Source organism: Columba livia, chromosome 18 (genome assembly GCF_036013475.1).
Source record: "Columba livia isolate bColLiv1 breed racing homer chromosome 18, bColLiv1.pat.W.v2, whole genome shotgun sequence".
NCBI classification, from domain to species: domain Eukaryota; kingdom Metazoa; phylum Chordata; class Aves; order Columbiformes; family Columbidae; genus Columba; species Columba livia.
In genome coordinates this window covers 12,454,912-12,464,255 of record NC_088619.1, presented here as the reverse complement: position 1 = coordinate 12,464,255, position 9,344 = coordinate 12,454,912, and the positions used below count along the sequence as shown (strand labels likewise).

At 46.3% G+C, this 9,344-nt stretch overlaps 1 long non-coding RNA gene across 8 annotated transcripts in view; it reads right to left on the bottom strand.

Annotated features, from left to right (window-relative positions):
- Positions 1-7,230: 7,230 nt before the first annotated feature.
- Positions 7,231-9,344, bottom strand: part of LOC110365819 (uncharacterized) — a 158,718-nt gene continuing 156,604 nt past the window's right edge. For 7 of the 8 annotated variants that reach the window (XR_010467090.1, XR_010467091.1, XR_010467094.1 and 4 more), the window contains one exon: positions 7,231-9,303. This is a non-coding gene — a long non-coding RNA (uncharacterized LOC110365819). The remainder of the gene's footprint in view (positions 9,304-9,344) is intronic. The other variant, XR_010467097.1, reaches the window with a different exon arrangement.

The window sequence follows — 9,344 nt, the reverse complement described above, 5'->3', positions numbered from 1 at the left end:
TGTGGCATAACGGGCTGGTCCTGGGGGGTGTTGGGGGGTTAAGGGGTGTCCCATTGCAGCCCTGTGCTGATGGTGCAGGGGGGGGTCATGCAAATGGGGAGGCTGCAAATAAAGGGCATTTCTTCACCTTGCTTGGACCCTGTTTTGCTTGGGCACGTCCATCTGAGATGGTGTTGCTGCAGTTCCATCTGTCCATGGCCACTTGTCCATCTGAGGGACGCTGGTCCTCAGGTGGCAGTTTTGGAGGTGATGGAGGGAGCAGGGAGGTGGTGATGAAGGTGGCACGGGCTGATGCCAGCCAACATCTGACAGGCTCGTGGTTTTATAGCCCTATAAAAGGCAGCTGACAGAAGAGGTTCTGATTTTGGAGGCTCCAGCTGAGCTGGGAGGAGCTGGCCTCGTCTCCCAGAGCCGCCTCGGCCGTGACGCTGGGGACGAGACCTGGGAGTCGGGACGTGCCGGAGCCGGGTGCTCGCTGAGCCGCTGCTGTCCTGGTTTCTCTCCCAGCCCACGTGCGATGCTGGGAAAGGACCTTTTAACCCCTTGCTCTGCAGCACAGGCACGTTTCCCCCCTTCTCTGGGTTTGCTGCTGGTGGTTGTGTTGCATGTATGGGGGATGTTACAGGGAAGGATGAGGCCGGCTGAGCTCTCGCGTCTCTGTTCATCTCCAGCACATGTCCACCAACACCATGGGCAGAGCTGGTGTGAAGCAATGCAGTTCCATGGCTGGTCTCTCTAACGTGGCGTCTTTACCCACGGGTTTGCTTTCTCTTCCTTGCCCTCTTCTTGCTGCCTCCACTCACACATCTCATTTGTTAGATACCTAAATACCTCGTGGTAGCCAGGTTGGGGGACTTTGCTTGGGCCCCTTCTCATGCTGCTTTCTCGTGGACCGCTGAGCCCTCAGTGGGACCGTGCCAGCGATGGAGCAGCACGTGCACAAAGCAGGTTTACAGAAGATACCCTTACTTGAAACCCTGGAGGTTTCAAATCAGGGCCGGGGATGCAACTTCTCTTCCCGGTTGTACTTGGGAGCATCACAGAAAGTTTGCTCTGGTTGTGACGTGCTCTGGTGTGATGGTTTAACGTTGGGCTGGGGGATGCTCCATCTTAACCAGACTTTAGTGCTGAGTTAGCAGCTCAGAAAGCAGGGAAATGTCCTCATCCCAAAGCAAAGGCTGTGAGGAGGATCTAGGGACTCAGAAAAAGGAGGATTAACCTTTTAAAGAAGTTGAATTTCTCCTAAATCCAAGAAGACATGGATAAAAGGAGAAACTATCCTCCTGGAATTGTTCGATTTGCACAGGTTTGTTCTGTGAAGCTAGAAACAGGAGGAAATTTGTCTTTTGGCCTATTTCCATGTGAAAGGTGGAGAAGCTCACTGTACAACTCAGCATATGGGATGTGCTGGTGCATCAGCTGTTGTCGGCGTGAAGATGGGGGCTGGCTCGGAGGTCCCTGCGCTCGGCTGGGTGCTACGTCCTGCGAACCAGGGGGACAAAACGCAAAGCGGAGCCCCGAGCATTCCCCTTCTGCTCAGAAATCTCCCCGGTGCTCCTGTGCCTCGATCCCCCACCACGACCAAGGGATCCTGGCTCTTTTTTTATGGAGACTCCCCACCGAGGTAGACGCTAGTTAAAAGGTTACTACCCAGCTGTGAAATATGTAGACAGGGTAACAGCTCAATGGCGGAGTGACCTCATATCTCATATTTATTGACTAAATGTGGCTTGAACTAGTCACCACTAGTAAAATAAACCACAGCGTCAAGTACTGCAGGAATATTCCATGGCACACAGGCTCCTGGTTCCTTGTCACACACTTTCTTTCACTTGAGGAAAAAAAAAAGGCAAAAACTTTGCTTCTAATCTCATTTAATTTACAAGGTAGGTCCTGCAAAAACCCTTTCAGTGCAAGATTGCTCTTTCCTTTGAGAAGAGCTGGGATTCTCTTTGGATTTGCACATAAAGAGAGGCAGTGAATGAGCCTCTGGATGATGTGTTTGCCGACATTCACCTCAAGACAAAGCTTGATCGGACTAGGACAGGCTTTAACAGAGAGAGCTGGGCTCAGGCGGCTTTTTTGTGACACCCATGTCCATGTCACACTTGTTATCTCAGGGAAGAGAAATAGCTCTGAAAAAAATCAGGAGACTGCCTTTGTTATTGTCTTTTCCGTGTGGTTGCACAGACGTGTGATGAGGTTCTTAGGGACATGGGGTAGTGCAGAGTCAGGTTATGCTTGGACACGGTGCACACACGGCATCGCCTTCCCCGATCCTCCAAATCACACCGGGTGACCCATTTCTCATCACCTCCTGACCCAAAAGCCTGCGGGGTGCTGTAAATCGTCTGCATTGTGGCTTATTAGCTCATGGTCGTCGGGGGGTCGTGGGGGGTGGTGGAAGCCACAATAATCGTAGTCTGGGCTGCAGGTGTTGCCATAACGTACTGCCCGGGATTACCTTGTTGGTCAAAACCCATGATGCAGTGTTTCCCTTTGGAGGTTTACATGCACATGGTGGAGTGGGGGGGGATGCAGAGTGTTGGAAAAAAGGTGAACTTGGCACCGGGATGGGATGCAGATGTTACAGCTGTGAGCGCACGTCAGCGCGGGCTGTTCGCTGCAGGCCCAGAGCCCAGCGAATCTTTGTGGCTACTTTTCAATACGCTAACGATGCAGAAACCCCCTCCCCTGCCCCCCCATTTCTCAGCTAAACCATTACAGAGACTCAGAATTCAAGGGCTGAATGAGAGTGATCGTTACTAGTGATATCCACTGTGGACACCAAGAGTGGCCAAAAGTCTGCTTGGTTCTGTCACCTGGGATCTTATGCTGATTGTTATTGTGGTTGGTTGTTCCAAGCTAATGTGCAGACAGATAAACAAGAGTCAGAGGAAGGAGAGGAAATGGCCTCGTTAATGCTCTGTAGAGGTAATAATTCCTGCTTCTGGCTGGGGGAGCTTTGCTAGCAGAGAACAACCAAAAAGCATCTTTCCCCACTGATGCGACACTTGTTCTTCCCTAGAAAATGGGGTCACTGAGGTTGAAACCCTCTTTCTTTCCTCTTTTCTTTTTAGGTAGGAAAAAATAATTGTGTCTCCCACTGTCTGTGATAATATTTTGATGGGGGAATAAATATTAAAAAGCCATTAGAAATGTCCTGAAATACCAAAGCACTATTGCAGAATTCTGCATTTAGGGAAGCGCTGTTCACGAACAGTGGAGCTAGTGAATTGCTACTTTTCAATCAGAAAAAATAACTTTATTGCTTGCTTGCCCTTATTATTCTTTGATTTGTTGAATTTCCTGTCTGTGACTGGAGCAGGACACCGGTTTGATTTGTGTGTCAGCTGCATTTACTCAGCACATGACGAACAGGGCTTGCAGACCTTGTTGGGATGTGTTTGTGCTGTTTCATTCCATTTTTGCTGCTGGCTGTCCCAGTTCCTCAGCACCAAACACGGACAGTGGGGCTGGGGCACCCGACCATCCTCTGCTTTGGGGCCAAACCCGACGTGTCTCATGGTTTCCACCTGAGGCCATAAATCACGCTGGGGTTGCATTAGAGCTTAGGTCAGATTCACTGGCAGTTTTGCTATTTTCACTGAACCTTGCGGTGATTTGGACGTGAGCTGAAGATTTATGCGTATTTGCGGAGCCCTCGGTTCCAGGTCAGAGCTCGGAGTGAGGCATTACCAGGGAATCATCGCTTCCCCAAACGTCTTTGGTGGCCTCATCTGAAGCAAGAGACGTTGCCAGGAAAACGCACCCAGCGCTCATCTCCCTGCCGAGCGTCCTCCTGAGGAGCGAGAGGCTCACTAAAGCAAGCCCAAAATATTCCGATATAGATATTGCTCAGGAAAAACGTGATCTGCCCTCATCGTTCTTAACTCAGGGTCTGCTGGGAAGAGCGTATGGGCAGATCGGATGCAGAAAATTAGAGTGGAATACAGGTTTTATTTCCTTTTCTAATCTCAATGCATGCAAACAGGAGGCATAGATGCATGGGACTTCTCAGGGTAACCCTGTCTCTGCGTCCCTGGCATCAAAATAAATGGGCTGATATGATACCAGTGCTTGAACCGGGGTGAAATGATCCAAAACGTCCCATTCCAGGGCAATGCCCGCCTTGGGTGACCTGTTTGTCACAGCTCTTCCCTCTGGACTTCGAGTGGTTCCCAGACATGATGCGCATCCTCTTGTAACTGTGGCCTTAGTGATTTCTGTGTTCACCCGGGCACGGTGCACCCGTGGTCTCCCGCCGGCCGATCTCCAGCTCTGTTCGGGGGGAACTGGAGCCGTAACAATATGGCAGTAAAAAATAATGAAATGCCACCATAAAATAAAAAGAGAGATGTGGAAAAGCAATTATTTATTTATACCTAGGGAACTAGGAATAATACACCTGTTTCATAGGGATGGCTGGCACAAAGCTGGCATTGCATAGTGGTACTTAATAATTTTTTTACTGCACTTTATAGGCTCTTTCCTGCAATTAATGCTAAATAAAATCAACATTTCTGCAACTTGTGTTTCTGGCTCTCATTAACTCCCTTCTTACCATTCGCCATCTCTTTCCCTCTCAGTATCTTTTCTTCTTTTGTATTTTTGTGGATTTTCCTTCACTCTCCACTTCTCGTAAGCTCTGCTCTGGGGCAGCTTCAAAGAGCAGGACCTGCTCTCTAACTGAATTAGCTGAGATTTCCCAGCCCGGTGCGGGATCATTGCAAACCAAGCTCAGCGAGGGCTGCTCCAGGTGCAATGCAACAGGAAGGCTGGAAATCGAGACCATCATCTGCTCAAGTGAATTAGTAGATAAATAAATGCATGAAGCAAAATGCCATTGGTGGTGCTGGGAGGTGATATTTGGGGACAAAACTTGAGCTCTGTGCTGAATTAATTGTCTTCCTCTGTTTTTTAGGAAGGAGGAACATGAGGGACCTGCAGCAGCTGAGATCCACCTGGAAGTGCTGGGAGCTCTTGGTCCTGAAGTGTTTGTCTGCATCTCAGGTTCCTCACATTGCAAACTATGGGATTTCAGCACTTTCCTTTGTTGTGAACCCAGGGGAGAACACAGCGCCAGCAACGCTGCCGACACGTAGGCTGGAAATGATGAACAAATAGAAATCTTCTTAATGGGCCATTTCAGACTTTGTACATTTTCATATTACATGAATGATGTGCCCTTAAAACCACGTTTGTGTTGCTCTTTTGCCATAATGAAATTATTAGCCTTAAACAATTAAAGAAAAGCCCGTGTCAGCAGATAAAGCCACCATGGGGAGGTGGGTTTGGAACGTCCCCGGGTCGCTCCCCATGTCCCCGCACACTGGGGTGGATGGAAACGGTGACTCCAAGAAGGTGCCCCCACCTCGTTCCAGCAGGTTCATTATCCTAATTGACTTACAGTGCTTGGTTCTAAATGAGCCTGCTTGGAAATGTGATTGGCACCTGTAATTTTCCACTTTATAATTTAAAAAATCATAAATAGCAGCGGTATGAGATCAGTGGTGCTCAGGAGTTGGCCCGAGTTTAACAGATGGGATAGGAAAAAGGGATTTTATTTCTTTTGTGATGATGCGTCCTTAAAACTGCATCTGTGTTACTCTTTTGCCATAATTAAATTATTGCTTATAAGAACTTTTGCTTGATCGAAAAGAGAAAAAGCTGTACCAATTATAATTATTCCATTCCAGTGTTTTCCATGAGCTCCTGGCCAAGTTGGCCAATAACTAAGGCAAAGAGCAGGAAAAAAAAGGTATGTATTGTATACACAAAACTTGGCGAGAAATGACCTTTTATTGTCTATATTTTTTTTCCATGCTGGACTTGGCTACTGGAGGGAACCTCGTTGCCAGGTTCCTATAGTGTGTTCTTGTCCTAGGTGGTAAAACCCAGTTTAAAGAGCTGCCCCCCAAGCGCTGGCCCGAGGTTTGACACAGCCCGGGGAGGAGGAGCCGCTCCGTGTTGGCACTGAGGGTGCTGCTGCTAACAAACGAGATGTGTTTGCCTTGCTTGGGCTTGCCTTGTGTTCTTTCCTTTTTTCCTTTTTTATTTTTCCTTTTCCTTTTTTCCTCTTTTTATTTTTTTCTCTTTCCTTTTTAAATGTTATTTTTTTCCTTTTTAAATGTTTTTTTCTCTATTATTTCTATTTTTCCTTTTTTTTTTCTTTTTTTCCTTTTTACTTTTTTCCTTTTTCCTTTTTAAAATATTTTTCCTCTTTCTTTTCCCTTTTAAATATTTTCTCCACTGTTTCTATTACTTTTTAATTTTTAATTTTTACTTTTTCTTTTTATTTTTCTTTTTATTTTACCTTTTTTCTTTTTTATTTTCCCTTTTTTCTTTTAAATTTTTTTTTCTTTTTTCCTTTTTTCTTTTTCGTCTTTTTCCTTTCTTTTTCCTTATTTTTTTTAATTTTTACATTGTTTTTCTTTTTCTCTTTTTCCCCTTTGTAGTTTTCCCTTTTTATCCTTTAACAAAATGTATGTTTTGCGTTGTCCCCATGCAGCCTCATGCAGCACACACACCAAAGTCTCCAGCAGCCCCTGCGGCTCCTCCAGCCGTGGATGTTGGTATCAGCTCCTGCAGTGGCACAAGGGGCAGCAGGATCTCCTGGGTAGGTGCTGGGGGGTCCCGGCTCCACTGCTGCCATGTGCCAGACACAAAAACCCAAAGGCGGCAATTCTGGGCTAAAAAACGCAACCCCAAGCCCGTTCCTGGGGTTCCGGCTCATCCACAAGGTTCCAGCCATCGCGTTAGTGATGCTGGAGCAATGATAAAATCACAAGGGCAGTTCTCGCCCCATTTGGAGGGTAATTTCTCTTTGGGTCCCTCATTAAAAACACCACACTGCAATAAATATAAAGACCAGGGGCTCAGGCATATTCTTATTGGGGATTCTTTCATTTTAGAAAGGAAGAAGAATGTTTTTAAGGTTTGATGCAATTTTTTAGTGGTCATGCAGTTTCAGTTGGCGTTTCACTGCACTTGCTCCAGAGCCGTTTATTTATTTTCTGTTTTCTATTTAACTTCATTTTCTGTGTTTCTTTTTTCTGAAGCTCTGCCGTGTGAGGGGTTTTTTGTGGTGAGATATATCTGAAATATTACAGGCGGAAAGACAGCCACTTGGGAGCAATAACAAGGGTAAGTCTGTCCTACCTTTTATTTCCTATATGCATTTTGTCCTATATAAAGTTACACAAAAGGTAACGCTTTCACACATCTTGAAACTGCTTATAAATGTATTTAATTTTATTATCCAGCAGCAGAACCTGAAAAGCTGTATAATACAAAGGTGTGAGCTCTAGCTTTTGAACATAATTTAGAAATCCAGCTATAGAACAAGAAATAGTGGAATTTTCAACTATACAAGTTTCTCTCTGCATCCTGTGATTAAAATGTCTCTTCAAACCCCACCTCACATGATTTAGGAGCAAAAGTCTCACTAAATGAGACAGGAGCCTAAATCGGTGACGTGCGGCAGAAAGTGATTATATTCCTGATGGGTTCTTTTCCATTTTATGGATTATCCTATTTTTCACACGCTTATTTTTCACTCTTAGATGGACTTGCTCTTTGTTAGGGTGTTGGTAGCTGAGCCCATATTTAACCCTGTGCTCTGCTGGCATTTGTTGTGTTCCTTCACTGTAGGTCAAAGCAGCGAGGACGTGGAAGAAAAGCGATGGAGATCCAGCAGGGAGCGGGAAGGTCGCACAGCACGACGCACACAGATGGCTCATTATCGTTGGGACCATGTGGCACCATCCAGACTCATCCGCCAGTCTGTTCCCATGACACAAAACTCATTTCGGGGAGCGCTGAACCTCTGCGAGCCCCCGGGTGCGTTCTGTGGGGTGTTCACACGTTGCTGACCTTACAGATGCCTCCGAATAGTTGCGGTTTCAACTCTCGTTTTGCAAGCGAAGAGGTTTATTGGAATGCTGGTGGTGGGGTGGAGATCCAACCAAACATTTTGGTGTTTGAGGGGTCGCTCGAGCCCGACTCACCGGGTTTCTATGGGTTTCCAGAGAGCAGGTGGATGTTTTAGGTCCCACCTCACCTGGTGTCTCTGCAAGGGCGAGAGGAACTCGAGCAGCTCTTCTCTGCAGATCGGTCCTTCCCTTTCTCAAAGCAGAAACAAGAGAGATTTAGATTGGAACTAGATCCCCATGGAGCACAATGTGAATAAGACCTCCATCCCCTCCCAAATCTTCCAGGCCTGACCTTTCACAATCTCCATTTCCCGACCAATGACTCCAAATAAAATAGAGCTGCTAGTGGGTATCTGTGCAAAACTTGTCAAAATACACCAACCATGCCTGTCAGCTGCCTGGGACAAGACCTCTACAGTAGTTTCCAGTAACCCACCGCAATTACTTACATTTTAAATTATCTTTAATTGTTGCGTGTGAGCTACAGAAACATTTTTCCCCACGCTGAAGCGAGACCTCGCTATTAAGAGTCACCCCGTAATTGCAGGTTTAATGGGGGACGCAGCGGGTCAGGCGCGGAGGGGAGCGCGGGCGTAAGTGGAAGTGACACAGCACGGCTGTCCCATCAATTATGTGGGGGCAGTTTGGAGTGTAAACTTTTAGTGAATCTAATTACCTCGCCAGATGTTTTAATCCAATCTCCTCATCCCTCCTCTGCTATCAAACACTGTGGTGTTTTGGGGTTGTTTTTTTGAGTTCCTGCTATGAAGAAGTCACTTATAGAATCTACAATAAACACAGTGAGGGTTTGGGTTTCTTTTGCAGAAATTGAGCATCCTTTTGCTATCTGAGCCATTATGCAGGTTTACTTGTGACTGCGCTGAAGCAGAATGAACGCACTCGGGGACTGATAAGGGTGTCACGGAGGGTGCAAGACATGAAAAATAGATGAGATGGTGCAAAATGTGCTCAAGAGCTGAATGACAACTGTTAGCTTGGCAATGCCGGATATAAACAGGCCCTGTCAATAGCGTTAGAGATGCTGCACCAGATTTTCCAGGCCTGTTTGCAACTTGACCCAATGTTCCCGTTGACACAAAAAACCTTGGAAGTGCAGCTAAAAGCAGCATTGCTGAACTGATCTGCTCATATGAACAAAAATACTTGCTTGTGCATCCAGGGGGAGGGAAAAACAGTGAATTAATTGCACACACATATACATGATATTACCTTGCGGAAGTGCAGGGCAGGAACTTACCAGCATTGTGTTTTGTTTGGTTTGGTGGGAAATCTGACCAGTCTTCATTGACCAGTCTTCAGCCTTGACCTGCAATGCATGAAAAATCTCCACCTTTAACAAATTAAAACCCTAACATGAAAATAAAAAGAAAAAAAAAAATCAGAGGAGTT